Genomic DNA, 14,016 nt, shown 5'->3' with positions numbered 1-14,016 from the left:
TATGAACAGTAAGAGGGATAGCAAAGGCAATGATGCAGGGGAAAAAATGGCTAAGAATTCACTGCAAGAAGAGGCATTATTTCTACCCCTTCTATCTAGAAAGCCATGAACCCAGTGTAGGAGCTCCTCATGTCCTGTTTTCTTTTGTGTCACTATTTTGAAATACATTTATGGAAAAGATATGGTGTCCTTATCCCCTACAAATCTTTGTTTGTTTTTGAGAGAGAGCATGAAAGAGAGCATGTGCGGGGGTTGGGGGAGGGACAGAGGGGGAGAGAGAATCTTAAGCAGGCTCCACGCCCAGCGTGCAGCCCGACGCATGACTCCATCTCACAACCTTGAGATCATGACCTGAGCCAAAATCAAGAGTAAGACACTTTAACCCACTGAGCCACCCAGGCACCCCTGTCCCCTACAAATCTTTTGTGTACTATGGGCCACCTCCTGGGTTTTAGGTTCTTACCTCTTGACCTGAGATTGTTCAGTGGTACCCGTTGAGATTCCTGCCTTGGGAAAGCTTCACCTCCCCTCTGCTACTAATTCTGTATGCTAGAGCATAGACTTTTTTTTTTTTTTTTCTAAATAAACTCTATGCCCAATATGGGACTCAAACTCATGACCCTCAGATCAAGAGTCACATGCTGTACTGATTGAACCAGTCAGGCACCCCTACTCTTGTTGGTTTGTTTTTAAGTTTTGTAGACCTGGGGACCTTGGACTGGTACTAGGCCACAAAGATATATTCATTCGTGTTACTCTTTTCACAAGACTTACTCTCTTCACCTAGGATGGTCGGCCAGGATATATATGATTTCTACTCATCCTCATCATGCTGCCTAGAATATAATCCCCCTGGAACAATCTTTTCTTCTGAGATGAAGAGACTTTGTCAAAGGTAGTACAACAGCCACTGTCCCTATTCCTTTACCTCATTTTCCCTATTCCCTCCCTACCCTCTCTTCCTTGGCGACCTCATCTGTTTCTCTATGCGAATGAATGTTATCCCATTCCAAGTCTTCAATCAATGTGTTCTAAAAGGAGAGAAAGCCTAAGAGTATGAGTCAACTTTATTCCTGGTACTGAACCCTGTTTGTTCTCTTGTTAGTTGCCCTGAGGAACAGGGAAGAGAAGTTTGACTTCTGTTTCTCTTGCTATTAAAGGGAAGTGAATGGCAGTCAACCCACTTCATTAAATTAAAAGAGATCCCTTTAAAGGAAAGTGTTAACACACTGAGCTCCTGTTACATGCACACAGAGCATTAAAAAAATATTTGCTTTATGGTGCCTAACATGTTACAATTCATCTTGGCATTGGTTTCTGAGGCCAAAACAGACTCGGACTACCTCAGCTGATCAATAGGCACGTGGCTAGTGGCCTGGTAGGTGCAAATTCTCGTCTTGAACTTTTCCAGGTGCGGAGAGTGTAACGGTGACTTGTCCTTATATGCTTATCTTTTATTACAGTGATTTCTGTGTGCACCTACAATGTGGCCTTTTTTGAGAAGAGAATCCCTTCTCTCATTCATCTTTGTTCCCTTCCACATCATCAGGTGCACTTGCCAGTGTTCAACAGATGCCTTTGAATCGATCAGTCGAGCAATCCTTGCTAAAGTGGTAAAGTGGTAACCTGTTGCCTGGCTTTGTGGAAGTCTTTCAACTGAGTGTGTCAGCTCTCTAATAATTAAAAATCACAACAACAACCCTTATAATAGGAGTTACCTGTGGCAGCCATGAACAGCAATTCTGACAGCCAGTGACAACAAGAGAAAGGGTAAGGAGTCATGCTGGGAGTCATCCAGAACCTAGCTTACGCAGAGCCAGGGAGCAGCTCTGAGGAATTACATCCAGAACAGAGCTGCTGGAAAACACCCACATTCAACAACAGCATCTCTGACTTTCAGTACTCGGCAGACAGCCTCTGAGAGACCCTGCTCCATGTGTTACACAGTGACTGAGGAAGGGGAGACTCTCTGTGGCCCCAGCCTGTAAACTTGAGAGATTCCCTGACATGAGGATTGCTGAGAGACTGAGCAGATGCAATAGGAATGCCTGTGTTCTTCCCTGACTGCCTATTTTGGCCATCTCCCTGCTTTTAGACTCTGCAGTGGAGGGGTCAGAGGCTTGAGCCAATCCAAAGATCCAGGAGGAAGATGTGGAATCTACCTCAATGGGTAGGGCCAATTAAGACAAGAAGGGAGTGCACAGAGGGGAATGTTCAGAAAACAAACTTCTTGCAAGAATCTGGAGTCATAAAGGGGCCATGTCTTCCTACTCAGTTAACCCCCCAACACTGATGGGAACTTCATTTTCATGTATGAATGTTGGGGAGAGGTGAGATATGGTAAGAAATCATGGTATCTGAGTGAGTAGACTTGATAGTCTAGTCTCCTGTTTGGCTTTCAACGAGGAGAATTAGTAACTGTATCTTGACTTCCCTGATTAGCTCTACCCCTCTATCCCAGCATCATCTAGAGATCTTTTCAGGGAGAGGCTGTGGAGTCATCGACTCCATCCAGTGTTCTGTGTCCAGGCACTAGGAACTCCGGGGCTCCCTGAGAGTCTTTCCATCCTGTAGAAGGGAATGGTAGGCCCTGAGGGCTTCAGTTCTTGTACCTTCTCAGTAATGCTGGGAAACCCCCCCGCCCCTCATGCTCTGCCTTTGCTTTGTGCCTGAAGATACGTAAACGCCTCACCTGCAGAAGGAGAGGAGAGGAGTTTGTCCACACTATTCTTATGATCTGCTGTGCATGGCTGTCGTGTGGCACATGTGCGCAGCGAGGCATCCATTCCTTGCCTTGAGGTTCTGAAGTTACCCTGAGCCCGAAGGTTCTGGGGTAACTTTCAGCTGCTGTGGCTGATAGGGCTTCCAGCCTCTTTGGTTCCAGGCATTCCATATTGTTATCAGCAGGAGACTCCCAGGCATTCTGGAAGCTGTGCATGAGAGTAGCAACCGCTGCTGTTGCTGTAGCTGCCTGGACCTACAGCAAAGAGCCAAGAAAAAAATTCTTTCACACCCCGTACACTGAATTCCCCCAGAGCTGGCATAGCCAGGCAGTCAGCAGAGCCATGGAAATCTTCAACCAGCCTATCTCTTTCAGTAGTTACAGAAACAGTGTTTGTCACCTTTTAGATTAGAGTAGGTAGGTGAAAATTGTTGACAACAGTCTCTGTTTCTGAAGCTGAGAGCCAGCCAGCAAAAGTTTCATAGAGGAGAAGGCAGCTTCCATCGGAGGGGGTCTGTCTCTTATTGCTGCTATTAGTACTTTGTGGCCTCAGTGAGAGGACTCCCCACCAAGAACCTGGAGGTCAAGCTGCCCTTTTAGATTTAAACCTTCAAATCAATGCATTATGTATCAAAGTATAGCTGTTCAGAATCTTAGTGAAAAAGAATTATGCTGTAACCTGAAAAAAAAATTAACCTAAATTCAAGAAAGAACATAGAGTCAGCACGGGTCGGCCCTGAAAACTTAGGAAGAAAGAGGATCTAGGAGGCAAATCCTGGTGGTGTTTATCCAAGTGTTTTTAGGTGAGAGGTTACACTGGTCTGTTCGATTTTGGAAGCAGGTAAAGTGCCGCTTTGGAGTTGGATGGATTTTGTTCTAGCAAACATTCACTCATAAAACAGACATCCTTATTTCTAGTTCCATGCTCCGTAAGCAACCTGCTCTTACAATCTGATTCCCAAATATTGGTCACAGGACAAGAATGTTTTTGTTTATTTTTTTTTTAATTTTTAATTTTTTAAGTAATCCCATCGTGGGGCTTCAACTCACAACCCCAAGATCAAGAGTTGAATGCTCTATTGACTGAGCCAGCCAGGCACCCCAGGACATGAATGTTTTAGGCCTTAGCTATTGTATTTCTTTCTATTTATACTCATAATTTTCATTATGAATACACTGGTGCTCTGAATTTGAATACCAGGCTCTGGGAGCTGAATTCAAAATCCGTGTGTTAACAGATTGGATTTTTTTTTTTTTTTAAGATTTTATTTATTTATTTGACAGAGAGAGAGACAGCCAGCGAGAGAGGGAACACAAGTAGGGGGAGTGAGAGAGGAAGAAGCAGGCTCATAGCGGAGGAGCCTGATGTGGGGCTCGATCCCAGAACGCCAGGATCACGCCCTGAGCCGAAGGCAGACGCTTAACGACTGAGCCACCCAGGTGCCCCAACAGATTGGATTTCTAAGCCTATAGGGCTGAGGACCAGAACCTCACTCTGATGAAAGATAAGACCATACCATGGAGGACTTTTGGGGTTCCTGGAAATTACCTGATGGGCTGGTGGTCAATATCCTTACTACTCAAACTGCTAAAGGTATTAGGGACTGGCAGGGTAGAATTGTGTTTGGGCTCCTGGTCTAGAGTTAGATAAACTTAGTGTATATCCTTTCTTACACTTTTAACTTAAGCAAATTGCATAATCTTTCTATGCCTCAATTTTCTCATATGTGATTTGGGTATAACAGAAGTTTCTACTTGAATTGTTAGGAGAAAATGAGACAGCATGTTAAGCAGTGTACGTATCCTAGGCCCTTATGTAATACCTAACATAAAATGTTGCTCAGTAAATAGTAGTTACTCTTATCTTTAGAGCTCTCACTAGATGCTAGGCACTGTGCTAAAATTAATATATTTGCCCAAAGTAAAACAGTTGGCAAGTGGTAGAATCAGGAGTTGAACCAGGCCAAAGCTAATGTATTTGACTACTAGCTTCAACTGTCTCTGATAGTTTTAACAAACACAACAAACCTTGAGCTTGAAAATGTATTGTTTCCTTTCAAAGGAATAAATTTGTATATTTATTCCTAAGCTTATTCAGGACTCTTCTTTTGAACTCACCTGGGCAAATCTTTGTTCTTTTTTTTTTTTTTAGAGGTGGGGGGCACTGAGGGAGAGGGAGAGAGAGAGAATCTTAAGCAGGCTCCATGCCCAGCACAGAACCCTATGCATGGCTCGCTCTCACAACTCAGAGATCATGACCTGAGCTGAAGTCAAGAGTCAGATCCTTGACTGATGGAGCCACCCAGGTGCCCCAAATCTTTGTTCTTTAAGAGAAGATTTGATCTTCCTTAATAACCAAAGCGTACTCGGTGCCAAGCCCAGTAAGTGAAGTGGAGAATTACAGTGGGACATGCTATCTTTGGCCTAAAGTGTGTGGCTAAGAAAGCAATTCCACAGAAGTAGCAAATAGCTCTTTGTCACAAAGCATTTTCTATCATGGCTGACTTCCGTTTCCTATCACGTTGTTTTTGTATGGAATGAAGTAGGAAAATATGTATTATTATTTGTAAATTAGGTTAGCTACAAATGGGTTAAATTATTGTAACTAGTTAGCAGATGAATACAAACATAAAGTTTGCCAATGAAAGCCTTGTCTTTTTAACAGTTCTGTCATTGACATGAAAATATGCTCATCAAACAAAGTTGAGAATGAGTGATTTTTTTTTAAAGGAGGGCGATTGAAAATTAAGTTTACAGAGGTAAATGTAAGATCCTGTACTTCAAGCTAGAAAAAAATAACTGCATGTACAGAATATAAATAATATAGCCTAGCAGAAGTATCACAGAAAAATGCTTGGGGGGGGGCACCTGGCTGACTCAGTTGGAACAGCAGGCCACTCTTGAGTTGTGGGTTCGAGCCCCACGTTGGGTGTAGAGACTACTAAAATTAATCAATAAAAACTTTTTAAATGCTTGGAAGTTTTAGTAGATATGAACTTAATCTAAGCTAATGACTGCCAAGAAAAATACTAAGGTAAGGAAGCACACATTCTAGATAAAGGTGGTGATATAGCTGCTCTAATCTGCTGATTGGATTTCTCAAAGCTACCATTTAAGACGCTACAATTTGAATATGACCAAACTGAACTGCATTCAGAAGAGAGTAATCACGGTAAAAGAATTTGAGAAATGTTGAATGGTTAGGAGATGTGTTGTTTGAAGGTGAAAATATTGGGGCCATCCAAGATTCCTTTAAATATTTAAAGTGCAATCACATGGGGAAAAGATTCAGTTCATTTCATATGGTAGCAATGGATGGGACAAGAAAAGTGGGTGGAAGCTTCACTGAGATAGATTTTTCATCCAGAATGCAAAAGAAGTGTATAAAATTTTGACAAAAAAACTAAAAATGAAATGAGCTTTCGGGAAAAAGTTTCCCCATCGCTTGAGGTGCTCCCACAGAAACAGAAACTGAGCTGCTTCTTTCTCCCTAAGAGAGGACTTAAGCCTCTCTAACAGGATCAAGGATAAAGATCCTATTTATAATCAGCACCATCACCCAAAAGCAACTTTAAAGCACCCGTACGTGTGGTGAAGCTCGAGCCACCAACTGTCCTGATTTTCCCGGGACTGAGGGGTTTCTTGGAGTATGGGAGTTAGATTGCGAAAACTCTAAAGAGTCCCATGCAAACTGCAGCAATTTCATCACCACACAGCTGAAGGAGTTTTGGTTCAAGAAGGTCCTTTAAGTCATGTTGAAATACACATAGAAGATACACAATCAAGCCTTCATTGAATCAACACATGAATTAATGAAGGCGTTGTCGCTTATTTTCCATATAACTGAATTTTCCAGGTATTTATTTATTTTTAAAAGATTTTATTTATTTTTCAGAGAGAGAGAGAGATTGAGAGAACAGGTGGGGGGAGGGGCAGAGGGAGAAGCAGACTCCCGGTGGAGCAAGGAGCCCGACTTGGGATTCGATGCCGGGACCCTGGGATCATGACCTGAGCCGAAGGCAGACACTGAACCGACTGAGCCACCCAGGCACCCGAATTTTCCAGATATTTAAAGTTTACTCTTTAAATACCAACAAATTTGTATGTATTATATTTTAAATGTCTTAAAATACGTTACATAGTTCCCTGTGCTTTTTATCAGACGATATGGAATATAGATATCTTCATTTGAAAATCTATTAGGAAAGAGTTGGGATTGGAATATAGAGCAGTAAAACAAAATAGGTGGGACTGAAGTTTTGAAGTTTGACAGAGGTGGCTTTGAACTTGCCTCCGTCCATCGTAGCACATCAAGTTATTTAATCCATGTCTCAGTTTTCTCACCGGTAAATTGGGGATAATAGCTACATAGAATAGTGCCCAGTAGACCATGGTAAGCACTCAGTAAAAGGTAGCTATTTTATCGTCATTGTAAATAGCCCCCAGGGTTATTTTCTAGGCTAAACAGCTCTAGCAAGTTGCTCTGCCTTCTAGATCATCTGAATGGACTCTGCTGTCTGCTACCAGAATCTCTGGTCTGTGTACTTGATCTCTTTATTTTATACACAATTGAATGACTGTGTGAGGATACTTTAAGTTCTGAAGAAACAAAGTGCATGTACTTTTTGATGGCTGTTTACGCGCTGATATCTAGTCCCCGGACTATATTCCAAATACTTGAGAGTTTTGGAAACATTACCTACCTGTAAGTGTGGCATTGCAAAAATCAGCCAATTAATCTGTTTACATAACCAGCAGTTTGAGGTTTTGTTTTGGTGGGGGGTTTTTTTTGGTGGGCAGCAAAGCAAGGTTTATCGAGCGATAGCAAAGTGATAGTATGAAGCTCCCAAGGAGGGAGGGGACCTGAGGGGGCTGCCCAGCAGTTTGAAGTTTAAATTATTGTTTTCCAACATAATTTTACAAAGGCTCTTCTCTTTGTTCTATTATCCATTTTTGTAAAAAAAAAAAAAAATCCTTATTCTTTTCTTACGGTTCCTCAAATACTGAAGTACTTGGACGAAATATGCATCTGAATGTTACTCGTTTTCTCAGGGAAGCCCAGGAGGGTAACATCCCTTTTTTTCTCCTCTCTCTCTCTCTCTCTTTAGATTTTATGTATTTATTTGTCAGAGAGAGAGACCATGAGCAGGGGGAGTGACAGGCAGAGGGAGAAGCAGGCTCCCCACTGAGCAATGAGCCTGATGTGAGACTCAGTCTCAGGACCCTGGGATCATGACCTGAGCCAAAGGCAGACACTTAACTGACTGAGCCACCCAGGTGTCCCAGAGGGTAACATTCCTAAAGCCCAAGAATGAGACTTTTTAGTCCGTAATTGCTTTTCCCTTGTAACTTTACCCTTGCTCCTAAATGAAAAAGCAGTAGATAAACATGCATGGGAGATTCACAAGGAGAAGGGTTGAAAACAAGAACATGGAGGCATGGTTAATATGGCTGCACTGACGTTCCCTATCCTCTCTCTCCTCCTCCTGCAGACCTAACCACAACAACCCAAATCTCTGGGTCTTTACTTAACCAACTGCACTCCTCATTACAGGACTGGACAGAGATTACCCATTGAAGTTGTTCTCTTAAATCCATATCACTCCCCTCAGGTGTGCCCTGGGAGGGAGGAAACACTTCAGAAGAGCAGATAAAGTCAAGCATACTGGCATCATTCACATATCTGTCAGAAAATTGTGGAATTTTAAAAAATCTCTTGAGGGAGGCCAAAGTTAACCTGTTTGAAACTGACCACTGGGAGTTGGCCTTCTGTCTAAGGGTTTGGCTGTAAGTAAACAAACAACAAAAAAAAAATTAAAGACCTTGTTTTTGATCAGACTGTTCAAAGACAGACTTTTGTGGGTAAAAGTTCACTAGGCTGAAACAATAGAAACATTGGAGAGTGGAATATGGCCTTCACCCTGAAAGCAGAGGTCTTTGTTCAACTTTGCTGGCCTCCTTTGAGAGCATGTCCGAGACTTGCTTCACCTCTCAGAATATTTTGCATGTTCATCTTTGATATTCGGAGAGTCAGAAGATACTATGTTCAGGGGTGCCTGGGTGGCACAGCGGTTAAGCGTCTGCCTTCGGCTCAGGGTGTGATCCTGGCGTTATGGGATCGAGCCCCACATCAGGCTCCTCCACTATGAGCCTGCTTCTTCCTCTCCCACTCCCCCTGCTTGTGTTCCCTCTCTCGCTGGCTGTCTCTATCTCTGTTGAATAAATAAATAAAATCTTTTTTAAAAAAAAGAAGATACTCTGTTCAGCAGTTGGGCATATTTAGGTCTAGGAAAAGCTGGCAACAACTTTCAGCAGGGTTGGTCTTTACTTGGCAAATAACCTCTTGAATTTTTAATGATTAAAAAGCAAGAGGAAAAAAGTAGCAGAAAATCTCTCACTCCCGTGGCTCTGTATCGATCCCACTGTAGATTCTCAAACTGCTTCTAGAAACTACCCAGGGGGTGCCTGGGTGGCTCAGTCGTTAAGCGTCTGCCTTTGGCTCAGGTCATGATCCCAGAGTCCTGGGATGGAGCCCTTGACCTCCGTACTCTAGTGTAAGTGGAGAAAGGAGAGGAGTATTGGTTCATGTCCCTTCTGAGTGTCCTCCTCCTAATTTGGGAATCTCATGCTCTTCGCTGGTTCCCACTGCATCACCTGCTCCTCACCAGCTATTTGCTCCATCATGGGCCACCACTCACATAACTGCAGACCAATGCCCCCAACTCCTGGGTACAGTTCCCTGTGATGGGTGCAGCATAATAGTAAATGTGAGGCAGGGCACACTTCTGTTTACTGTTTCGTCCCTTTATCCACCACACCTTCATCACACAAGGTAGTGTAGGCCTGTTAGACTTAGGAAATGGTTGGAAATCACAGTGTAGAAAGAGAAAAAAAAATTTAAGCTGAATGCGAAATCTGCTATAATCACCCAACTCACAGTGCATTTGATAGGTAGGAGCTCTATTTAAACTGCTTTCCTGGTAATCCCATCAAGACTTCCACTTAATATCATTAATTAAAAACTTAGACTCCTGGCCACATAGGCCTGCTGCTTCAAGAGCGAAGTCCATATTCTACTCTCAAATTTCTCATGTCACTCTGGTTTCAGCCTAGTGAACCCACAAAAGACTGCAGAAGGGAGGCCAGCAAAATCAAGTGCCCTGACCTCTCCTCCACCATAAGAGAAAGTCAAAGGTTGGAGAACAAAATGAGATTAGTGATACTAATTGATTAAGTTACACATTTTTTGTACATTCCTAGTTTTAGTGTATCGATGGTAGTTCAGCTAAATAACCTTTATTTTTTTTAAAAGATGTATTTATTTGAGGGAGGGAGGGGCAGAGGGAAAGGGAGAGAAAGATCTCAAGCAGACTCCCGGCTGACTCAGAGCCCGACTTGGGGCTCAACATGGGGCTCGATCCTACAACCCCAAGATCATGACCCAAGCTGAAATCAAGAGTTGGACACTTAACCGACTGAGCCACCCAGGCGCCCCTAACTAAACTTTACAATCATCCCAGGAAAGTGAACAAAACATTACACCTTTGCCAGAAGATTGCCTTGTAGATAATCCAATCTATAATCTTTCTACCCTACCTTCAAGTCTGAGAGCCCTGCCATTTCCTAACCTCTGCTGTTTGCCTGCCTGCGTATCTTTGGCAAGCTCTAGTTATTACCCATGGAGGTGGTCTCATCCCAGAAACTGTCCCAGTAGTTCAAGTCTTTTATTCAGTCAAAACAACCCAAATACTTTAGACAACTCCCACAGATCAACCAGTCGTGGTTCTTGGGTGCTACAGCCCTGCAGAAGAGTTCAAGTGGGCACGTGAGACCTCCCAGTGTGATCCCTATTTGTCTCCTCGCTGCTGTAAGTAGCAAATATGCCTCTTTATTCTTAAAATTGCCTAGCCAGTAACTGTTGGAACACAAAGGCATGCACACCTTTCAAGGGCAAATGTTAAATCACAGAGACAATATAGAACCTAAAGCCCTCAAACTGCCTACAAAGCGAATTCTTCCTAAAGACATATCTGATCTGCCTATTGTTTTTATGGCCTTTAAATGATTTTTAATGTCTTTAGAAGGGGGAAGCAATTCCCATTTCCCCCCAGTCTCTACTCTTCACTATTATTTACATCCAACTCTATCACCCATTTATATACTGGCCTGGCCTTCGAAAATGTTTGAGTTTGAGCTCTCTGCGTCTAAACCCACAAGGAGATACACATTTTCCTCTAATGACCTTATAATATGTAAACATCTCTCCTCTCTCCCCCTTCTGCTTTTAAACCTTGCCCCTTGGGCCTTCAATTTACAATAGGCCACTCCCTTAGCCATTCCCAAACCACGTGAAGTTTTTGAATGCTCCTTTAAAGGATCTAGGTAAGTCCTTAGCAAGACTTCTCCTCTCCCCCAACCTTTTAACTACTAGAGATGGAGGGGAGGTTTGATTCTTCGGGCCACATCAATAGTAGCTATTTTCCAGGTTCTTCCTTAGCATTCCCACTATTGTTTGGAATACCGATAACCAGGCAATAATTCCTTCAGGGATTAGTTTAATACTTTTTCATTTCCTCTTGTTGTGCCACCATATGTTTTCATTTGTTCAACAAACATGTACTGAGCTCCCGCTATGATTTGGGCACACTTGCACTGGGAATAGAGCAATGAACAAAACAAAGCTCCCTGCCTTCATGAAGCTTACATTCTAGTAAAGGAAACACCTTCTGGAAAGGTGGCAGAGTAGGAAGGTCCTAAGCCCACCTGTCCCATGGACACACGTAAAACACAGCCACATCAGAAACCCATAAAATAAGCAGAAGACTGGCAGAAAAGACTTTTCACACTTAATCGTAGAGAGGAAGACACATCTAGTAAAAGAAACCATTTCAGTAACCGCAATAGAATCCCTATTGTTAATGTTTGTAATGCTGAAGATTTAATAGACTCTGATTTAGTTTGGAATTATCTCATTCATGTAATCAGGAGATTTTATCTCAACTCAAGTAAAGTAATTGCATGTTGTTAAATACCAACTTAGTAATAAAATGGTCAAATGTAACCAGTCCATGACTAGTTAGGTCGATAGATAGGGAAAGGTATGACGACATCAAGGTCATTAACTCTTGGACTAATTCTTCGCACAAACTAGTGAATATCTTTCAGTTTCATTACCACAGACTACTTTGCTAACCTGGGCCGTCCTCCTCCTGAGGCATGTAGTTGGAAACAAGAGGAATCAGGGGATGATAGATTAGGTGTCTGTTAGCACTGTTAGAAAAACAATTTAACGTCCACATCCTGATGATGGTGTTTTAAGAGGCCCGCTGGACAATAGTGTCATTGTGATCAAACGTGACCCAGGGCAGTCATCAAGCTGAAAGCTTTCCAGGCTTCCTTCTGTCTCCACCAGCCAGGAGAATCATGAGGGAGTTCTTTTCCTTGGACAAGATCCTTGTGATGGGAGTGCAGTCCTTTGATTTCTTTGATGCTTCCATGGTATAGTCCTCAGTCTTCAAGAGAGTTTCTGAATTAGACTATTAATGCCGGTCATTTTAAGAGCATAACAAATGTGATGGGAGTGTTTTGAGAACTTAAGCTGACACATTCTTGTATCCAGACATGTCTGGAGGACCTGGCTGCCAAGGTTCCATATACGTGAAGGATTCAGAAAGAGCTCATTCTCATGAAAGAGAGGACCGCAGGACAGGGTAAACCACAAGAGAGGAGTGATTCTGGGCACAGACTAGATTCATGTTTGAATCTTAGGGAAAGGGAACTAAAATAAAGAGCCTATAAAACCCAAAAGAGTCATTTCCATAAAATCTCTGAGTCATCAGGACCTTAAAACAGCCCTTCCAGGTTAACCGTGTCACTGTGTGGAGAAAAAATGGGGTGAAGAGTGCTTTTTCCAGGCGGAATTTCTATTGCAAGCATTAAGAGGCTGAAGTGGTCAACATTAGGGCCCCCAAAGAAGCAGGGGGGGCATCACCCTTCAAGGAGCATTGATGACGTAGCAAAGATATCCATGCTTTGGCCCTAGCATCAGTGTGTGTATACAATTTGGCTTACGGTGACAGGAGATTGCACTGAAGTCAAGTGGAAAGGAAAGAGTGCCTGTAGGCTTGGTTAAATGTGGTAGTTGAGTAGTTGAAATCCACAGATTTCTCACTGTCAGAGAAGGGAGTTATAAATGTATGGAAAGGAGGAAGGCTGGAATGAATCCTGCAGTGCTGGGTGGGAATTGGAAATATCAATCAGTCTGAGCACATTGTTTCTAAGTTGTGTGTGTGTGTGTGTGTGTGTGTGTGTGTGTGTGTGTGTGTGTTGGGGGGAGGGAGGTTGTCTTCTGAGAGGATCTGCCAGCAATGATACACTCATGCAAATGAGCACACTAGAACCCAAGTCTTTCTGAATACTATTCTCCACTCATGTAACCAGAGCTTAGAAAGTGATTTCAAGACTGGTGCTGGCAGAATACTAGGAAACCTGGACTATTTTATTGTGTGATAAAGTTAGGAAGCTCAAAGAATTTTAGGGACATGTCAAAAGGACAGTTTGAAGGGATTCCCACTAGCTGTATGAGGGACAATTTGAGTATCACAATACATAGTGTCAGTAAGAGATTATAACCCATTGAGTAAAATAGGACTCTGTGAGTCCCTACTGGTATAAATAAACAGCCAGGCAAATCATGGAGAAAGGTACATTTTTCCTTACAGTAGAATACCAAATAAAAAATATAAAAGGAATGAAAGAATTATGAAATCACCATTTGGCAATCATCAGAGTAATAATTGAGTCAGGCAAGAATCATCAATGCATGCTAAAACTAGTGGGTAAAGTTTGATGAGGGACAGGATATGTACATAGCGTCAAAGTATCTCCCCAGAAGGCACTTGTTAATGATGAAGGGAAAAGCAGTAATTTTAAAGTGGAAAAAAATGTAACTAAGTCATTAAAGGTAACTTCAATAGTGATGGAACAAATCAACTACTATTATGTACTGAGAAGATCACAACGTCACTTCTGTGGTATTTCTGCTAAGAATGCATAACCTGAATCTAATCATGAGGAAACATCAGACAACCCAAGTTGAGAAACACTCTACAAACAACTTGCCTATAACTCTTCAAATATGTCAAGGTCATGAAAAACAAAGTATGGAAAATCTAGTCTAGATTAAAGGAGACTAAAGATACTTGACAACTGAATGTTGATCTTGACAACAATGTATGATCTGGAATTTTCTTTTACTCTAATGGGCATTACTGAGACAATTGAGCAAAGTTTGA

At 42.3% G+C, this 14,016-nt stretch overlaps 1 long non-coding RNA gene across 11 annotated transcripts in view; it reads left to right on the top strand.

The window, feature by feature from the left end:
- LOC103669442 overlaps window positions 1-14,016 on the top strand; it is a 57,491-nt gene that overhangs the window by 20,793 nt on the left and 22,682 nt on the right. For 6 of the 11 annotated variants that reach the window (XR_005834049.1, XR_570265.2, XR_005834051.1 and 3 more), the window contains one exon: window positions 788-895. The exons of 1 other annotated variant lie outside the window; for it this stretch is intronic. This is a non-coding gene — a long non-coding RNA (uncharacterized LOC103669442). Of the gene's footprint in view, window positions 1-787; window positions 1,038-1,549; window positions 1,706-14,016 lie in introns of those variants that run through there. 4 more of the 11 variants (XR_005834055.1, XR_570273.2, XR_005834054.1 and 1 more) reach the window with 2 other exon arrangements.

The sequence above is a fragment of the Ursus maritimus genome, unplaced genomic scaffold, assembly GCF_017311325.1.
Source record: "Ursus maritimus isolate PB19 unplaced genomic scaffold, ASM1731132v1 scaffold_12, whole genome shotgun sequence".
Classification (NCBI taxonomy): Eukaryota; Metazoa; Chordata; class Mammalia; order Carnivora; family Ursidae; genus Ursus; species Ursus maritimus.
Note: the sequence above shows the minus strand (reverse complement) of the source record. Positions and strands in the feature narration are given on the sequence as shown.